We start from the raw sequence: 16,768 nt of genomic DNA, 5'->3' as shown, positions 1-16,768 counted from the left end.
CCTGTTGTGGGCGCCCTTGCTGCTCCTCCTCAACAACTAGGCCTTTCCCAAGTCCTTGCTGGTCCTCTCCAAGGTTCCTAATCATTAAAACATCCATGGTCCCAAGCGTAAGCTCTGAAACACAATTGACTAGGGTAGAACGTACCTGGAGAATTAGTTGTCGTGCACGCGATCGTGTTATCGGTCCATTTATTGTATGTATAGAAGTGATGTCCTCATCACTTCTCCTCTTTCACTCCTAACCGTAATTGCGAGCCCCGCGTGGAACGTCTGTTTATTTATTGCATTCTATTGTATGGTGTACTGTTCTTTTGTATTAAATGTGTGGATGTATGTATATTTGCACTCGTATAGAGAACGATCTGGTTGAAGAGCCCGAGGAACTCGCAGGGGAAGCCCCTGAGCAGCAGCTGGTTGGTGGAGGCAAGTGTCCCTTGACCTATCTTTGTCCTATACATTCTTAATTCACTTCTCGCATTTACAAAGTTATACTTAAGGATTGACTAGCTTTTGTTATCCATGTCCTTGTTTACCTATTTGGGTTGGATTATTATTGTTTAGCTTTATGCTATTGCTCAACACTAATCAATGAACATGATGAAATTTATCAATGATACGCTGTTTCCCTTCTTTATTATGATGTTATACTTGTGTCATTCAAGGGGACTCGAGCGGTTTCTCGGGTGCCTCTCCTTAAGGACCTGTTCGTTGGATGACCGCCCGGGAAAACAGTGCAACCATGAGGGTAGAATGAGATGCCCTTAGCTGAATAATTAGAGGAACCGGGGTGTAGTTCGCTTAGTCGTCGTGCCGTTAATGGGGCTTGGTGTATGCGGCTCGCTCTACCAAGTTTGGTTTCGCCCCTTGGGAAGGAGTGCGGTGCATTTAGGAAACCTAACGGGCGACTATAGCCCCGGGGAATCTTTGTAAAGGCTACGTAGTGATACCCTGCTGTGTCACCTTGGTAGTGATCAATGGAGAGTCATGATCTCCGGGTAGAAAGGGAATCACGGCTTGTGGGTAAAGTGCGCAACCTCTGCAGAGTGTATGAAAATTGATATATCAGTCGTGCTCGCGGTTATGAGCGGCCAAGGAAGCTCCAGTGATTAGTGGTACTTGATCAGAGATGTTCGGATTACAGGTGGCAATGAGAATGATGGTTTTGGTATTGACTCTGGTAATAGTAAGTGATACTCTTTCCGTTTGAAGAGAAGTACGTTTGGGTTAATAACGTGGGTTAATTCTAAAACTTGGCTTTCTCTACTAGTAATAATAATCTGACCAACTAAAAGTAACTGCTTGACTTACCCTCACATAAAGCTAGTCCACTACAACAAAAAAGGACACTTGTTGAGTATGTTGATGTGTACTCACCCTTGCTCTACACACCAAACCCCTTATCCACAGGTTGTCAGCATTGTAACCCCTGCTTAGGAGAGGATGAGGCCATGGAAGGAGACCACCAGGAGTTCCAAGATTACGATAAGTTCTAGGTGTGGGTTAGCGGTAACCCCAATCGGCTGCCTGTGAAGGCCGCATGTATTTACGTTTTTTTCCGCACTTTGATTATTGTACAGACTATGTGGATGTCTCAGACATATATTGTAATCGACTATTATTTCTCTTTTATATTATGATTTGAGCACTGTGTGATGATGTTCAGTTATGTAACTGCTGTGTACGTGAATTGCTGATCCTGGCACGTACATGGTTCGCATTCGGTTTGCCTTCTATAACCGGGTGTGACAACAGCGAGGAAGATCGACGTGCGCAGCAGGGGCGAGCAGTAGACGCCGATCTGGAGAATGGACATAGGGTCGCGAGCCGGAACGCGACGCGGCGGCCATGGGCAGGGACTCACGGCCGGCGAGCTGGAGACCACGGCTGGGCGAGCGCAGCACGTGGTCGGGCCAAGGAACTCTAGCCAACAGAGGGACGCGTGCAGATTTTTGTTTAGTTGCTCCACACATGACACGTGGACAGACGACAAGCAGGGACGTGCGTGGGAGCAGGGGCCTCGGCAGAGCGCGGCGAGCTGAGGGAGCTCCGACAGTCCGGCTGGGCTCGCGGCACCAGAGCAGAGCACTCAGGCGCACGCAGGGGGCTGGGCGTCGGCCAACAGGGGAGCTCAGGCCATGGGCGAGCTCGGTAGAGGGCCAGCGACGCGCAGGAGCAGCGAGCTGGAGAGGGAAGCAGAGGCGCGCAGGGAGACGCTGAGCTCGCGCGCAGGGGAAGAGGGCCGAGCAGGTCCGAGCGCCATAGGAGGGAGATCCGAGCGCAGGGCGAGCTCGGGGAGCAGGAGCAGGGCACAGAAACTGGAGAGAGATGGGGGAGGGAGAGAGGAAACCGCGACCATGGACTGGGAAATAGGAGGGCGCCGAGCACCAGAGAGATGGGGCGCGCCAGCCATGGAACAGGGGCGCACGGCGAGCCGAAGACGACCGGCGACGTTGGGGGCCGGGCGCAGGAGGATGCGTGCCATGGGAGCTCCGCGAGCTGGAGCAGGAGAGAAAACGGCGTGGCGCGCGGCGAGCTTGAGTAGAGGAAAGCTGCGCGCATAGGGAGATGAAGCGGCTGGGAAGGAGCACGGCTCGCGTAGGGGATGAAGACAGGCTGGGGCGGTGGGATTTTTCCCAGAGACCGAGCGGCGCGTGAGAAGATAGGAACGTACGACAGTAAAAAATATCCCACGGATGAGGGCAGCGTAGGATAGGAATGGAGAGATTTTTTTTATTTCATCTCTTTTTTAAAAAAAGAAATTGCAGATATTTTAAATCCCTATTTTTAGCGATGCATACTAGGTCGACGCTAGAGGATGCACATTTCTTTCTATGAAGTAGCGAACCAAATTAATCGCTAATTGCTCGCTTTCAGTTCTAATTACATTGGTCTGGGTTGTTTCGGACTAAAAACCATTGTCGTTGAGTTCTAATTAATTTGCCCGGATAAAATCATTCGAGTGGGTCGAGCTACCGAATTCGTATTCGCGCGAGCGATGAATTTTAAACAATCACCGGACGCACCGATTTTCGGAACAACTATGTTCCGAACATCACGAAAATTTAGGAAGAGCCCGGATAAATAAAAACGATGTCGAACTCGCGACAGACGAAACAGATGCGATATTAAAATCGCGATAGACGAAAATGTTTAAATTTTAGCATCTATTTTATTCACTGATATTACATGCTTAAATTCATACTCGTTGTCGAGCGGAATATAAACACCTGGGGTGTTACAATTGTGGCCATGGGATAGCATGTAATTCTGCTGCCAGAGGAGAAGCATCATAAAAAATAAAGCTACCATGATTAAAATCATCGTACCATTCTTATTCATTGAATGAGCCCGCTTAACGAAGCTTCGGGTATTTGGGCCTTCGGTCATGATCATCTTGAGTAAGATGACGCACTTCCTGAGTAACTTCGTCGATCTTCTTCGAAGGTCGGCCAGCCGAGTCATCTTCTCCTTTTTCCTTTGCACCTGCTGGTGAATGATTTCTAGGTCCCTGATCTCCTGGTCCAACTCCTCCTCCTGAAGTGTTGGACTGGTGGCCTTTCTCTTTTGGCTTCTAGCCTCTCGGAGAGAGAGAGTGTCCTAGTTTGTGTCCAGTGGCTGCAGTGCAGCCCCTGGCGCTGTTATCTCCTTCGGCGGCATGACGAAAGTTGATGCTTTGCCGAAGATTGTGAAAGTGAGTACACCGGAGGTGGGCGCCAATGTTGGGGACTTGTTCTCAAATGCTATGAGTTAAGAACAAGGCAACATAAAATGTTAAAGGTTAATACCCTTCGTCCTTCGAAGCATTATCTCCATTAGGACATAATGATCTTCAGACGAAGGCCATGAAGGAAGTACCTTCATATTCATAGTATATGTTAATGAAAGAAGAAGCATATGAAATATGAAAGATAAGACGAATAATCATATAACATCATCAATGTAACTTTATTATATCATCATGGATAAACAAGAACAATATTGAATTACATTCGTACCTTCGGCTTGACAGAAGGTTAAAGTCCAAGCGTGACGCACGAACGAATACAAGTCAGTGTGAACAGTACAGGGGTACTGTTCATCTATTTATAGGCACAGGGCGCAGCCTGTGTAAAATTACATTCATGCCCTTTATGTTTACTATTGACTTAATGACAATCCAACAAGGACTAGATAGCCTTTTCTCTTTAAGTCGGTTCCTTTCTCTGCCGTGGAACCGAAGCTTCCTTGCGCGTAGTTTCGGGACTTGTTCAACCTTCATCTCGACCATGCTTTTCATATTGTATACAACTTTATTCCGAGTCTGAAGGTTCCTGTTCATATATTACACTTGGGAAACATTGTTAGTCATGTTTTTGAGGACCTTCGGAAGATGAAGGCCCCCAACACAATCCATGGCCCAAAATAATCCAAGACTACTTAATTTTTTATTCAGTAAAACTCATCATGGAATATAACCCAAGGGTTTGGTAATTTTTTAAACTTTGGAAGACATGGATTTGATCCATAGCTCATTAAGTATGGAACAAATCCATGAAGATATTGCACAAGTTTACATTAGATTCCATGGATCAAAAGAATAACTAGCTTTGAGAGACACATGGATTAGTTGATGGATTTAATCCCACCATGGGATTGGGTGTAAGGTATGGATTCACCCAATTCATACCCGGATTAAATCCATGGTGTGATTTCATCCCATGTAACCGAACAAGGCCTAAAATGGTCTTCTTTTGGGATGTTGCTGGTTGCACAAAGAGTTAACAAGAAAAGGAATAGATGTTTGCAAGAAGGTAATAGTGAAGAAGCTAGGAAGTAGAGCGACCGACATAAACTGCAACTTCATATATTTTTTTTAATCATTTGCGTGATTTTAGTTTTCAATAGAGGTTTTAAACAGAGAAAATATATATCATAGCATAAGGATGGCTGTAACCCAAGTTGGTACATAGCCCGGTTGTATGTCGGTAGCGACTCTAAAGCCATGTCATATTGTAGTATAATTTAATTTGTATCAGTTTAGTTCTAGAAGATAATATATTGGGTGTTCATTTTATTTTAGACCATTGGATGGGTCATGCCATCGATGGGATAACAGGTGCTAAGTGTTTTTGTTTGCCTTGTTCTAGAAATGCTGACTGAGTTGGCGAGAAGGGAGAAGGCAACCAACATCAAGCCAGATCATGATATTGATGTCTATATGAAGGTGAGGCTGTTACAGATAACAAGAGCATTATGTGCTTCAAAAAATCTATTTATGCGAGTATAAAACAAGAAGAATCAACACTTAATGTGGACACTCATATATATCACCTCCTACCTTTTTATGCAACTTGGTAACAACTATTTATTTAATTATAAACTCCTGTAGACCTCGGCTATGGGTGAGCAACAATCCAGTATTGTTAAAGACTACACACTGAAGTTACAGTCTGCTAGCTGGGGATCTAGCTGTAAGATAACAAATACGACTTCTGTTATCACGAAATTAGGATCCCATGTCTGCTGCTGAGAGCACCTAGAGGGGGGGTGAATAGGTGATCCTGTAAAACTTAAACTTATAGCCACAAAAACTTGTTAAGTGTTAGCACAATAATTGCCAAGTGGCTATAAAGGAGTCTCAACAACACAATACCACAAGAGATCAATCACAGAGATGACACAGTGGATTATCCCAACGGACGAGGGTTGCAATCAACCCCTCTCAAGCGGTCCAAAGACCCACTTGAATACCACGGTGTTTTGCTTGCTTTTTCTCAATCCCGTTTGCGAGGAATCTCCACAACTTGGAGCCTCTCGCCCTTACAATTGAAGTTCACAAAGAAACCCAGAGCAAAGGGGGGGAAATGAGCAACGCACACAAGACTTCAAAAGATCAGAGCAACAACACGCACACAAGTAGCAACAAGAGCTCGCAACACAACTCAAAGAGTTCACAACTCCACAAGAGCTCTATATGCTATCACAATGAAACGAATGCGCGAGATCGATGTCTTGGTGCTTAGGAATGTTGTAGGAATGCTTGGTGTTCTCCTCCATGCGCCTAGGGGTCCCTTTTATAGCCCCAAGGCAGCTAGGAGCCGTTGAGAACAAATCTGGAAGGCCATCCTTGTCTTCTGTCGTCGGGCGCACCGGACAGTCCGGTGCACACCGGATACTGTCTGGTGCCCGATTTCCTTCCTTAAACAGCGCAACCGACCGTTGCAGATCTGGGAGCCGTTGGTGCACCGGACATGTCCGGTGCACACCGGACAGTCCGGTGCCCCCTTCCGACCGTTGGCCAGGCCACGTGTCGTGCGCAGAATCCGCGGCCGACCGTTGGCTCGGCCGACCGTTGGCTCACCGGACAGTCCGGTGCACACCGGACAGTCCGGTGCACACCGGACAGTCCGGTGAATTATAGCCGTACGCCGTCGGCGAATTCCCGAGAGCGGCTACTTCGCGCCGAGTCAGCCTGGCGCACCGGACACTGTCCGGTGCACCACCAGACAGTCCGGTGTGCCAGACTGGGCTGAGTCTTGGCTGTACACAGCCAAGCTTTTTCCATCTCTTTTCTTTTCTTCTTCTCTCTGTTTCTAACACTTAGACAAGTATATTAGTACACAAAAACAATGTACTAAGGCTTAGAAACATACCTTTACTTGTGATTTTCACTTTGTTCATCCATGGGCATAGATTCACATTTAAGCACTTGTGTTTGCACTCAATCACCAAAATACTTAGAAATGGCCCAAAGGCACATTTCCCTTTCAATCTCCCCCTTTTTGGTGATTTATGCCAACACAACATAAAGCAACTAGAACAAGTGCAAAATCACTTCAAATAAAACTCAAATTCATTTTGATTCAATTTTGGCATATATGGATCATCCTTTGCCACCACTTGGTTTGTTTTTGCAAATCAAACTCAAATCTCTATCTCTAAGTCAAACCCACATGTTGAAGCATAAAGAGAGTCATTCCAAAAGAGATTGATCAAAGATTTCAAAAACTCCCCCTTTTCCCATAATCACTACTTCTCCCCACAAGAAGCCAACTTTTGACAAAAGAGACAATGTAAGAGTTTTGACAAACCAAAAGCTCTACTCTACTATTTTCAAATCTCTCAAGTGGTAGCTGATCCATTTATTGGTTTGGCCTTTATTTTCTCCCCCTTTGGCATTAAGCACCAAAACGGGATCAATCTTGGCCCTTTAACCCCATTGCCTCACCAAAATCTTCAATTAAGAGCAAATGGCAATAAGAGTTCATGAGATGGACTTGGAATAAGTTACCCTCTCATCGGAGTGCAGTGGAAGTCTTTCATGGTCCAAGTCCACCTTTTCCCTTTCAATTCTCCTTCGAGACTAAATCAAGCAAACTCAAGCATATGGTTAGTCTCAAAGGGTCAAGTTGTAACACATCTCCCCCTAAACATGTGCATCACTTTGCAACAGACTTGTGAGGTCCAGGGAGTGTTTGTACAACTTGAGCACCACAGTAAGCAACAAAATGCAGAATGAACATGATCAAGGGCATAAACACATGTATGCTACAATTCAATCCAAGTTCCGCGAATCTAAGACATTTAGCTCACTACGCAGCCTGCAAAAGGTCTTCTCATCTAGAGGCTTGGTAAAGATATCGGCTAGCTGGTTCTCGGTGCTAACATGAAACACTTCGATATCCCCCTTTTGCTGGTGGTCTCTCAAAAAGTGATGCCGGATGTCTATGTGCTTTGTGCGGCTGTGCTCAACAGGATTTTCCGCCATGCGGATAGCACTCTCATTATCACATAGGAGTGGGACTTTGCTCAGATTGTAGCCAAAGTCCCTGAGGGTTTGCCTCATCCAAAGTAGTTGCGCGCAACACTGTCCTGCGGCAACATACTCGGCCTCAGCGGTGGATAGGGCAACGGAGGTTTGTTTCTTAGAATTCCATGACACCAGGGACCTTCCTAAGAATTGGCACGTCCCCGATGTACTCTTCCTATCGACCTTACATCCAGCATAGTCGGAGTCTGAATATCCAATCAAGTCAAAGGTAGACCCCTTTGGATACCAGAGCCCGAAGCAAGGCGTAGCAACTAAATATCTAAGGATTCGCTTCACTGCCACTAAGTGACACTCCTTAGGATCGGATTGAAATCTAGCACACATGTATACGCTAAGCATAATATCCGGTCTACTAGCACACAAGTAAAGTAATGACCCTATCATTGACCGGTATGCTTTTTGATCAACGGACTTACCTCCTTTGTTGAGGTCGGTGTGTCCGTCGGTCCCCATAGGAGTCTTTGCGGGCTTGGCGTCCTTCATCCCAAACCGCTTTAGCAGATCTTGCGTGTACTTTGTTTGGGAGATGAAGGTGCCGTCCTTGAGTTGCTTCACTTGGAACCCAAGGAAGTAGTTCAACTCGCCCATCATTGACATCTCGAATTTCTGCGTCATCACCCTGCTAAACTCTTCACAAGACTTTTTATTAGTAGAACCAAATATTATGTCATCGACATAAATTTGGCATACAAACAAATCACCATCACATGTCTTAGTGAAAAGAGTTGGATCGGCTTTCCCAACCTTGAAAGCATTAGCAATTAAGAAATCTCTAAGGCATTCATACCATGCTCTTGGGGCTTGCTTAAGTCCATAGAGCGCCTTAGAGAGCTTACACACATGGTCGGGGTACCGTTCATCCTCGAAGCCAGGGGGTTGCTCCACGTACACCTCCTCCTTGATTGGCCCGTTGAGGAAAGAGCTCTTCACATCCATTTGGTACAACCTGAAAGAATGATGAGCGGCATATGCTAGCAAGATACGAATTGATTCTAGCCTAGCCACAGGAGCAAAAGTCTCCTCGAAATCCAAACCTGCGACTTGGGCATAACCTTTTGCCACAAGTCGAGCCTTGTTTCTCGTCACCACCCCGTGCTCGTCATGTTTGTTGCGAAACACCCACTTGGTTCCCACAACATTTTGCTTCGGACGAGGCACCAGTGTCCAAACTTCATTCCTCTTGAAGTTGTTGAGCTCCTCCTGCATGGCCAACACCCAGTCCGGATCTAGCAAGGCCTCCTCTACCCTGAAAGGCTCAATAGAAGAGACAAAGGAGTAATGCTCACAAAAATTAACTAATCGAGATCGAGTAGTTACTCCCTTGCTAATGTCACCCAGAATTTGGTCGACGGGATGATCCCTTTGAATCATCGCTCGAACTTGGGTTGGAGGTGCTGGTTGCGCTTCTTCCTCCATTACTTGATCATCTTGTGCTCCCCCTTGATCATGTGCCTCCACTTGAGGTACCTGTTCGTCATCTTGGGTTGGGGGATGCACCATGGGTGAGGAAGAAGGTTGATCTCGTTCAACTTGTTCCTGTGGCCGAACTTCTCCAATCGCCATGGTTCGTATAGCGGCCGTCGGAACATCTTCTTCATCTACATCATCACAATCAACAACTTGCTCTCTTGGAGAGCCATTAGTATCATCAAATACAACGTCGCTAGAGACTTCAACCAAACCCGATGATTTGTTGAAGACTCTATACGCCTTTGTATTTGAGTCATAACCTAACAAAAACCCTTCTACAGCTTTGGGAGCAAACTTAGAATTTCTACCCTTCTTCACTAGAATGTAGCACTTGCTCCCAAATACACGAAAGTAAGATACATTGGGTTTGTTACCGGTTAGTAGCTCATATGACGTCTTCTTGAGGAGGCGATGAAGGTAGACCCTGTTGATGGCGTGGCAAGCCGTGTTCACGGCTTCCGTCCAAAAGCACTCGGGGGTCTTGAACTCTCCTAGCATCGTCCTCGCCATATCGATGAGCGTCCTGTTCTTCCTCTCTACTACACCATTTTGCTGTGGTGTGTAGGGAGCGGAGAACTCGTGCTTGATCCCTTCCTCTTCAAGGAACTCCTCCACTTGAAGGTTCTTGAACTCGGACCCGTTGTCGCTCCTTATCTTTTTCACTTTGAGCTCAAACTCATTTTGAGCTCTCCTGAGGAAGCGCTTGAGGGTCCCTTGGGTTTCAGACTTATCCTGCAAAAAGAACACCCAAGTGAAGCGGGAAAAGTCATCAACAATAACTAGACCATACTTACTTCCTCCTATACTCAGATAGGCGACGGGTCCGAAGAGGTCCATATGCAGCAGCTCCAGTGGTCTTGAGGTGGTCATCACATTCTTGCTGTGATGTGCTCCTCCCACTTGTTTACCTGCTTGACAAGCTGCACAAGGTCTATCTTTTTCGAATTGCACGTTAGTCAAACCTATCACGTGTTCTCCCTTTAGAAGCTTGTGAAGGTTCTTCATCCCCACATGTGCTAAGCGGCGATGCCACAGCCAGCCCATGCTAGTCTTAGCAATTAAGCATGCATCTAGACCGGCCTCTTCTTTTGCAAAATCAACTAAGTAAAGTTTGCCGTCTAATACACCCTTAAAAGCTAGTGAACCATCACTTCTTCTAAAGACAGACACATCTACATTTGTAAATAGACAGTTATAACCCATATTGCATAATTGACTAACCGATAGCAAATTATATCCTAGAGACTCAACTAAAAACACATTAGAAATTGAGTGCTCATTTGAGATTGCAATTTTACCTAACCCTTTTACCTTGCCTTGATTCCCATCACCGAATATAATTGAATCTTGGGAATCCTTATTCTTGACGTAGGAGGTGAACATTTTCTTCTCCCCCGTCATATGGTTTGTGCATCCGCTGTCGATAATCCAGCTTGAACCCCCGGATGCATAAACCTGCAAGGCAAATTTAGGCTTGGGACTTAGGTACCCAACTCTTGTTGGGTCCTATAAGGTTAGTCACAATTTCCTTAGGGACCCAAATGCAAGTTTTATCCCCCTTGCATTTTGCCCCTAACTTCCTAGCAATTACCTTTCTATTCTTTCTACAAATTGCAAAGGAAGCATTCAAAGCATGATATATTGTAGAAGGCTCATTAACTTTCCTAGGAATATTTACAACATTTCTCCTAGGCATATTATGAACAACATCCCTTCTACCAACATTTCTATCATGCACATATGAAGAACTAGAAGCAAACATAGCATGAGAAAAATCATCGTACGCATTATAACTCCTATAAGCATTTCTAGTTTGTCTCCTATCATGATACAAAAAGGCATGGTTCTTTTTAGCACTAGTAGCCATAGGGGCCTTCCCTTTCTCCTTAGCGGGAATGGGAGCCTTATGGCTTGTTAAGTTCTTGGCTTCCCTCTTGAAGCCAAGTCCATCCTTAATTGAGGGGTGTCTACCGATCGTGTAGGCATCCCTTGCAAATTTTAGTTTATCAAATTCATTCTTGCTAGTCTTAAGTTGGGCATTAAGACTAGCCAATTCCTCAGTTAATTTGGAAATTGAAACTAAATGATCACTACAAGCATCAACATCGAAATCTTTACACCTAGTGCAAATCTTAACATGTTCTACACAAGGATTAGATTTACTAGCTACTTCTAGTTTAGCATTTAAGTCATCATTAACACTCTTTAAAGTAGCAATGGTTTCATGACAAGAAGATAGTTCACTAGAAAGCACTTCATTTCTTTTAACTTCTAAAGCATAAGATTTTTGTGCCTCTACAAATTTGTCATGCTCTTCATACAAAAGGTCCTCTTGTTTTTCTAAGAGTCTATCTTTTTCATTCAAGGCATCAATCAATTCATTAATTTTATCTACTTTAGTTCTATCCAATCCCTTGAACAAACTAGAGTAATCTATTTCATCATCACTAGACTCATCATCACTGGAAGAATCATAAGTGACATTGTTTTGATTACATACCTTCTTCTCCCTTGCCATAAGGCATGTGTGACGCTCGTTGGGGAAGAGGGATGACTTGTTGAAGGCAGTGGCGGTGAGTCCTTCATTGTCGGAGTCGGAGGAGGAGCAATCCGAATCCCATTCCTTTCCGATATGTGCCTCGCCCTTGGCCTTCTTGTAATGCTTCTTCTTTTCCCTCTTGCTCCCGTGTTCCTGGTCACTATCATTGTCGGGACAGTTAGCAATAAAATGACCAAGCTTACCGCATTTGAAGCATGATCGCTTTCCCTTGGTCTTAGTCTTGCTTGGCTGTCCCTTGCGACCCTTTAGTGCCGTCTTGAATCTTTTGATGATGAGGGCCATCTCTTCATCATTAAGACCGGCCGCCTTAATTTGCGCCACCTTGCTGGGTAGCGCCTCCTTGCTCCTTGTTGCCTTGAGAGCAATGGGTTGAGGCTCATGGATTGGGCCATTCAACGCGTCGTCCACGTACCTCGCCTCCTTGATCATCATTCGCACGCTTACAAATTTTCCAAGAATTTCTTCGGGCGACATCTTGATGTACCTAGGATTTTCACGAATATTGTTCACCAAGTGAGGATCAAGAACGGTAAATGACCTTAGCATTAGGCGGACGACGTCGTGATCCGTCCATCGCGTGCTTCCGTAGCTCCTTATTTTGTTGATAAGGATCTTGAGCCGGTTGTATGTTTGTGTCGGCTCCTCGCCCCTTATCATCGCGAATCGTCCGAGCTCGCCCTCCACCAACTCCATCTTGGTGAGTAAGGTGACATCATTCCCCTCATGAGAGATCTTAAGGGTGTCCCAAATCTGTTTGGCATTGTCCAAGCCGCTCACCTTGTGATACTCGTCCCTGCACAAAGAGGCTAGCAACACAGTAGTAGCTTGTGCATTTTTATGGATCTGTTCATTAATAAACGAAGGGCTATCCGAGCTATCAAATTTCATTCCACTTTCCACAATCTCCCAAATGCTTGGATGGAGAGAAAATAGGTGAGTACGCATTTTGTGACTCCAAAATCCGTAGTCCTCTCCATCAAAGTGAGGAGGCTTGCCAAGTGGAATGGGGAGCAAATGAGCATTTGAGCTATGCGGAATGCGCGAATAATCAAAAGAAAAGTTTGAGTTAACCGTCTTTTGTTTGTCATAGTCGTTGTCGTCGTTGTCCTTTTGGGAAGAGGAAGATTCGTCGCTGTCATCGTAGTAGACGATCTCCTTGATGCGCCTTGTATTCTTCTTCTTCCCTTCCTTCCGTCTATGGCCCGAGCCGGAGTCGGTAGGCTTGTCATCTTTGGGCTCGTTGACGAAGGACTCCTTCTCCTTATCGTTGATCACGATTCCCTTCCCCTTAGGATCCATCTCTTCGGGCGGTTAGTCCCTTTCTTGAAGAGAACGGCTCTGATACCAATTGAGAGCACCTAGAGGGGGGGGGTGAATAGGTGATCCTGTAAAACTTAAACTTATAGCCACAAAAACTTGTTAAGTGTTAGCACAATAATTGCCAAGTGGCTATAAAGGAGTCTCAACAACACAATACCACAAGAGATCAATCACAGAGATGACACAGTGGATTATCCTGTGGTTCGGCCAAGACCAACGCTTGCCTACTCCACGTTGTGGCGTCCCAACGGACGAGGGTTGCAATCAACCCCTCTCAAGCGGTCCAAAGACCCACTTGAATACCACGGTGTTTTGCTTGCTTTTTCTCAATCCCGTTTGCGAGGAATCTCCACAACTTGGAGCCTCTCGCCCTTACAATTGAAGTTCACAAAGAAACCCAGAGCAAAGGGGGGGGGAAATGAGCAACGCACACAAGACTTCAAAAGATCAGAGCAACAACACGCATACAAGTAGCAACAAGAGCTCGCAACACAACTCAAAGAGTTCACAACTCCACAAGAGCTCTATATGCTATCACAATGAAACGAATGCGCGAGATCGATGTCTTGGTGCTTAGGAATGTTGTAGGAATGCTTGGTGTTCTCCTCCATGCGCCTAGGGGTCCCTTTTATAGCCCCAAGGCAGCTAGGAGCCGTTGAGAACAAATCTGGAAGGCCATCCTTGCCTTCTGTCGTCGGGCGCACCGGACAGTCCGGTGCACACCGGACACTGTCCGGTGCCCGATTTCCTTCCTTAAACAGCGCAGCCGACCGTTGCAGATCTGGGAGCCGTTGGCGCACCGGACATGTCCGGTGCACACCGGACAGTCCGGTGCCCCCTTCCGACCGTTGGCCAGGCCACGTGTCGTGCGCAGAATCCGCGGCCGACCGTTGGCTCGGCCGATCGTTGGCTCACCGGACAGTCCGGTGCACACCGGACAGTCCGGTGAATTATAGCCGTACGCCGTCGGCGAATTCCCAAGAGCGGCTACTTCGCGCCGAGTCAGCCTGGCGCACCGGACACTGTCCGGTGCACCACCGGACAGTCCGGTGTGCCAGACTGGGCTGAGTCTTGGCTGTACACAGCCAAGCTTTTTCCATCTCTTTTCTTTTCTTCTTCTCTCTGTTTCTAACACTTAGACAAGTATATTAGTACACAAAACCAATGTACTAAGGCTTAGAAACATACCTTTACTTGTGATTTTCACTTTGTTCATCCATGGGCATAGATTCACATTTAAGCACTTGTGTTTGCACTCAATCACCAAAATACTTAGAAATGGCCCAAAGGCACATTTCCCTTTCAGCTGCTTGTTTATATATACCTGTAGATATTAGGCTTGGAGGTCTGTGCTGATACGCTGGTAGGGAATGAGATGATGAGGGATATTTCTGGTGGTCAACGAAAGCGTGTCACAATAGGTACAAGCAATGATCAAAATACAAACCCATGACATCTATCCAGATACTCATATGACTTATCTATCCAGCTAACGGTCTTCTTCATTCTCAACTAGGATTACAATGGGCTTTGTTGGACATTTAGTTGTTGGTCTTGGTTGCTTTAGGTCTATTTTGTTGTGAAAATTTCCAAACTGTCTCTTTATCAACAAGATACATTGTCATCAGGATGCCGAAACCACAAATTGTATATACCATATCTTATACTTGTCAAATCAGCTGCTAAAGTTGTTTTCTAAACTTATGGAAGCAATTTCGTTGATCTGGACACACCTCTTTTATTGTCTAAAGATCATGTATATGATGGCTATGAAGGTAATCTTACACAAAACATTCTTTGTCGCACAATGCAGGGAAGAGTTAATGTGATGAAAAATAGCATCAGCAAAAGAAAGTGAAGGGAAAAGAAAACATTGATCTCTACTTAGTTTTGTCAGACACAATTCAGGGATGGTTAGCAGGACATTCAATCAACTATTGGTGGCACATGTTTGAGCGCTATTCTTTTGTCCTAAAAGTGTAGAAGCTTTTAAAGCTTGGTTTTATTATTTTTCTTGGGCTTATTTTATTTTTAGGTTCTTACTTCTTATAGGCTGCTTTTGTAGAGCCAAGTTTAGACAAATCCTTGTTATGGTGGTAGAAAGTATTTGTATCAAAGTCACGACATGGAATTTTATCAGGATTACAAAATCACAAATGATTATGGATTTGGCATGATGTGCTTATTTAGGATTCCAAACATTTAAAAATCATGAAAATCCACTCCACTATGGTGGGCAATTAGCATCTGATTTCCATTTGTCCATGGTGGGAGTAGATAAACTGTGAGCTACTACCTCGCGATCTCAATTCTTGGCTGCCCCATTGTTAAGCCTTGCTTGGTACTGCACAATCACTTAATCTTTGTGTGTGCTACCAAAGAAAAACATCGTACGTCCTTCCAGGCTTATGAGAGCACCACGTCAAAGGCTCAAACTCTCCTTCATCCATCGACTGCCTTAGCAAGGGCTGGAGATTCATCCATGGTGCTTTCTTTATGCTCTTCTGGCTCATTGATGTTGATAAAAAATGTGTCACTTATATTGAAGGAATATTCTCTTTGGGCATGAATTCGTTCAATCAACTAATTTATATGTACTTAACATGAATACTAGATGCATCTATATAATGGATCACATGCCTTTAACGACATATTTAAGGGTAATAATCCAAGCATGCACTATATTTCTAAAATACATAATATTGCCAATAATATGAATGCCACTATAGCATTGGCCAATCCTATATGAAAGTCACACATTTATATGTGGCGTCGTATAGTACCAACATGGGTTACAAGAACATTGAACTGATAATTTCTTGTGCCCTGAAGATAACTAATTAATTTTGTCTACATATATGTAACAATAAGTTATTTTAATTTTAGGGATTTGTTAGGCTTTCTTGTTATCAACTTTATGCGCTCGTGGAATGTTAAAAGATTATCCTGCATTATTCTAATACTTGGTCAATATTATTCTTCTATAATTAATTGTCATGGACTAAGTTTAATGATGTGTTATACCGAATGTACAGATTGTGAATGTACTGAGGACCAAATTCTTGGTAGAATTGATGAAGTACAGAGAGACTGAATGTAATGACAATATTCTAGAAGAAATACAAAAAAATTATTAAGCGCATCAGTGTTTAGTTGGTTTCAGATATACAATATATGTAATGTTATTTGCAAATACTTGAGTTTAGGATAAGAAACAAAAGGTTCAGATTTTTTATCTCACTTTTTATTCCGATTCTTTTGGTAAAAATTTTCATGTATATTCACTTCAATTCGATTAAAATTATTGCCTTTTAAATTTGTCATAACCTTACCATGGATACCTTATTATATGATTTATGTCCTCGCAATGCACAAGTATTGTACTCACTTCTTAGACTTTGTTTTTTCTGATTTTCACATTGTAGTATAAATTGATTTATATTAGTTTAATTATGTATTTGTTGTTGTTAGAGAATTTATAAGATTGAGATCGATAATATGTGGTATTCTTTTTTATGTAATCGTTGTGCACTAATATTTTGTCGATTATTTTGTATATCGTTGCAACGCACGGGCACTTAACTAGTCTAATCAAACATTTGGGATTC

The sequence above is a fragment of the Zea mays genome, chromosome 3 (genome assembly GCF_902167145.1).
Source record: "Zea mays cultivar B73 chromosome 3, Zm-B73-REFERENCE-NAM-5.0, whole genome shotgun sequence".
Classification (NCBI taxonomy): domain Eukaryota; kingdom Viridiplantae; phylum Streptophyta; class Magnoliopsida; order Poales; family Poaceae; genus Zea; species Zea mays.
The sequence above is the reverse complement of the archived record's forward strand: the minus strand, read 5'-3'. Positions refer to the sequence as shown.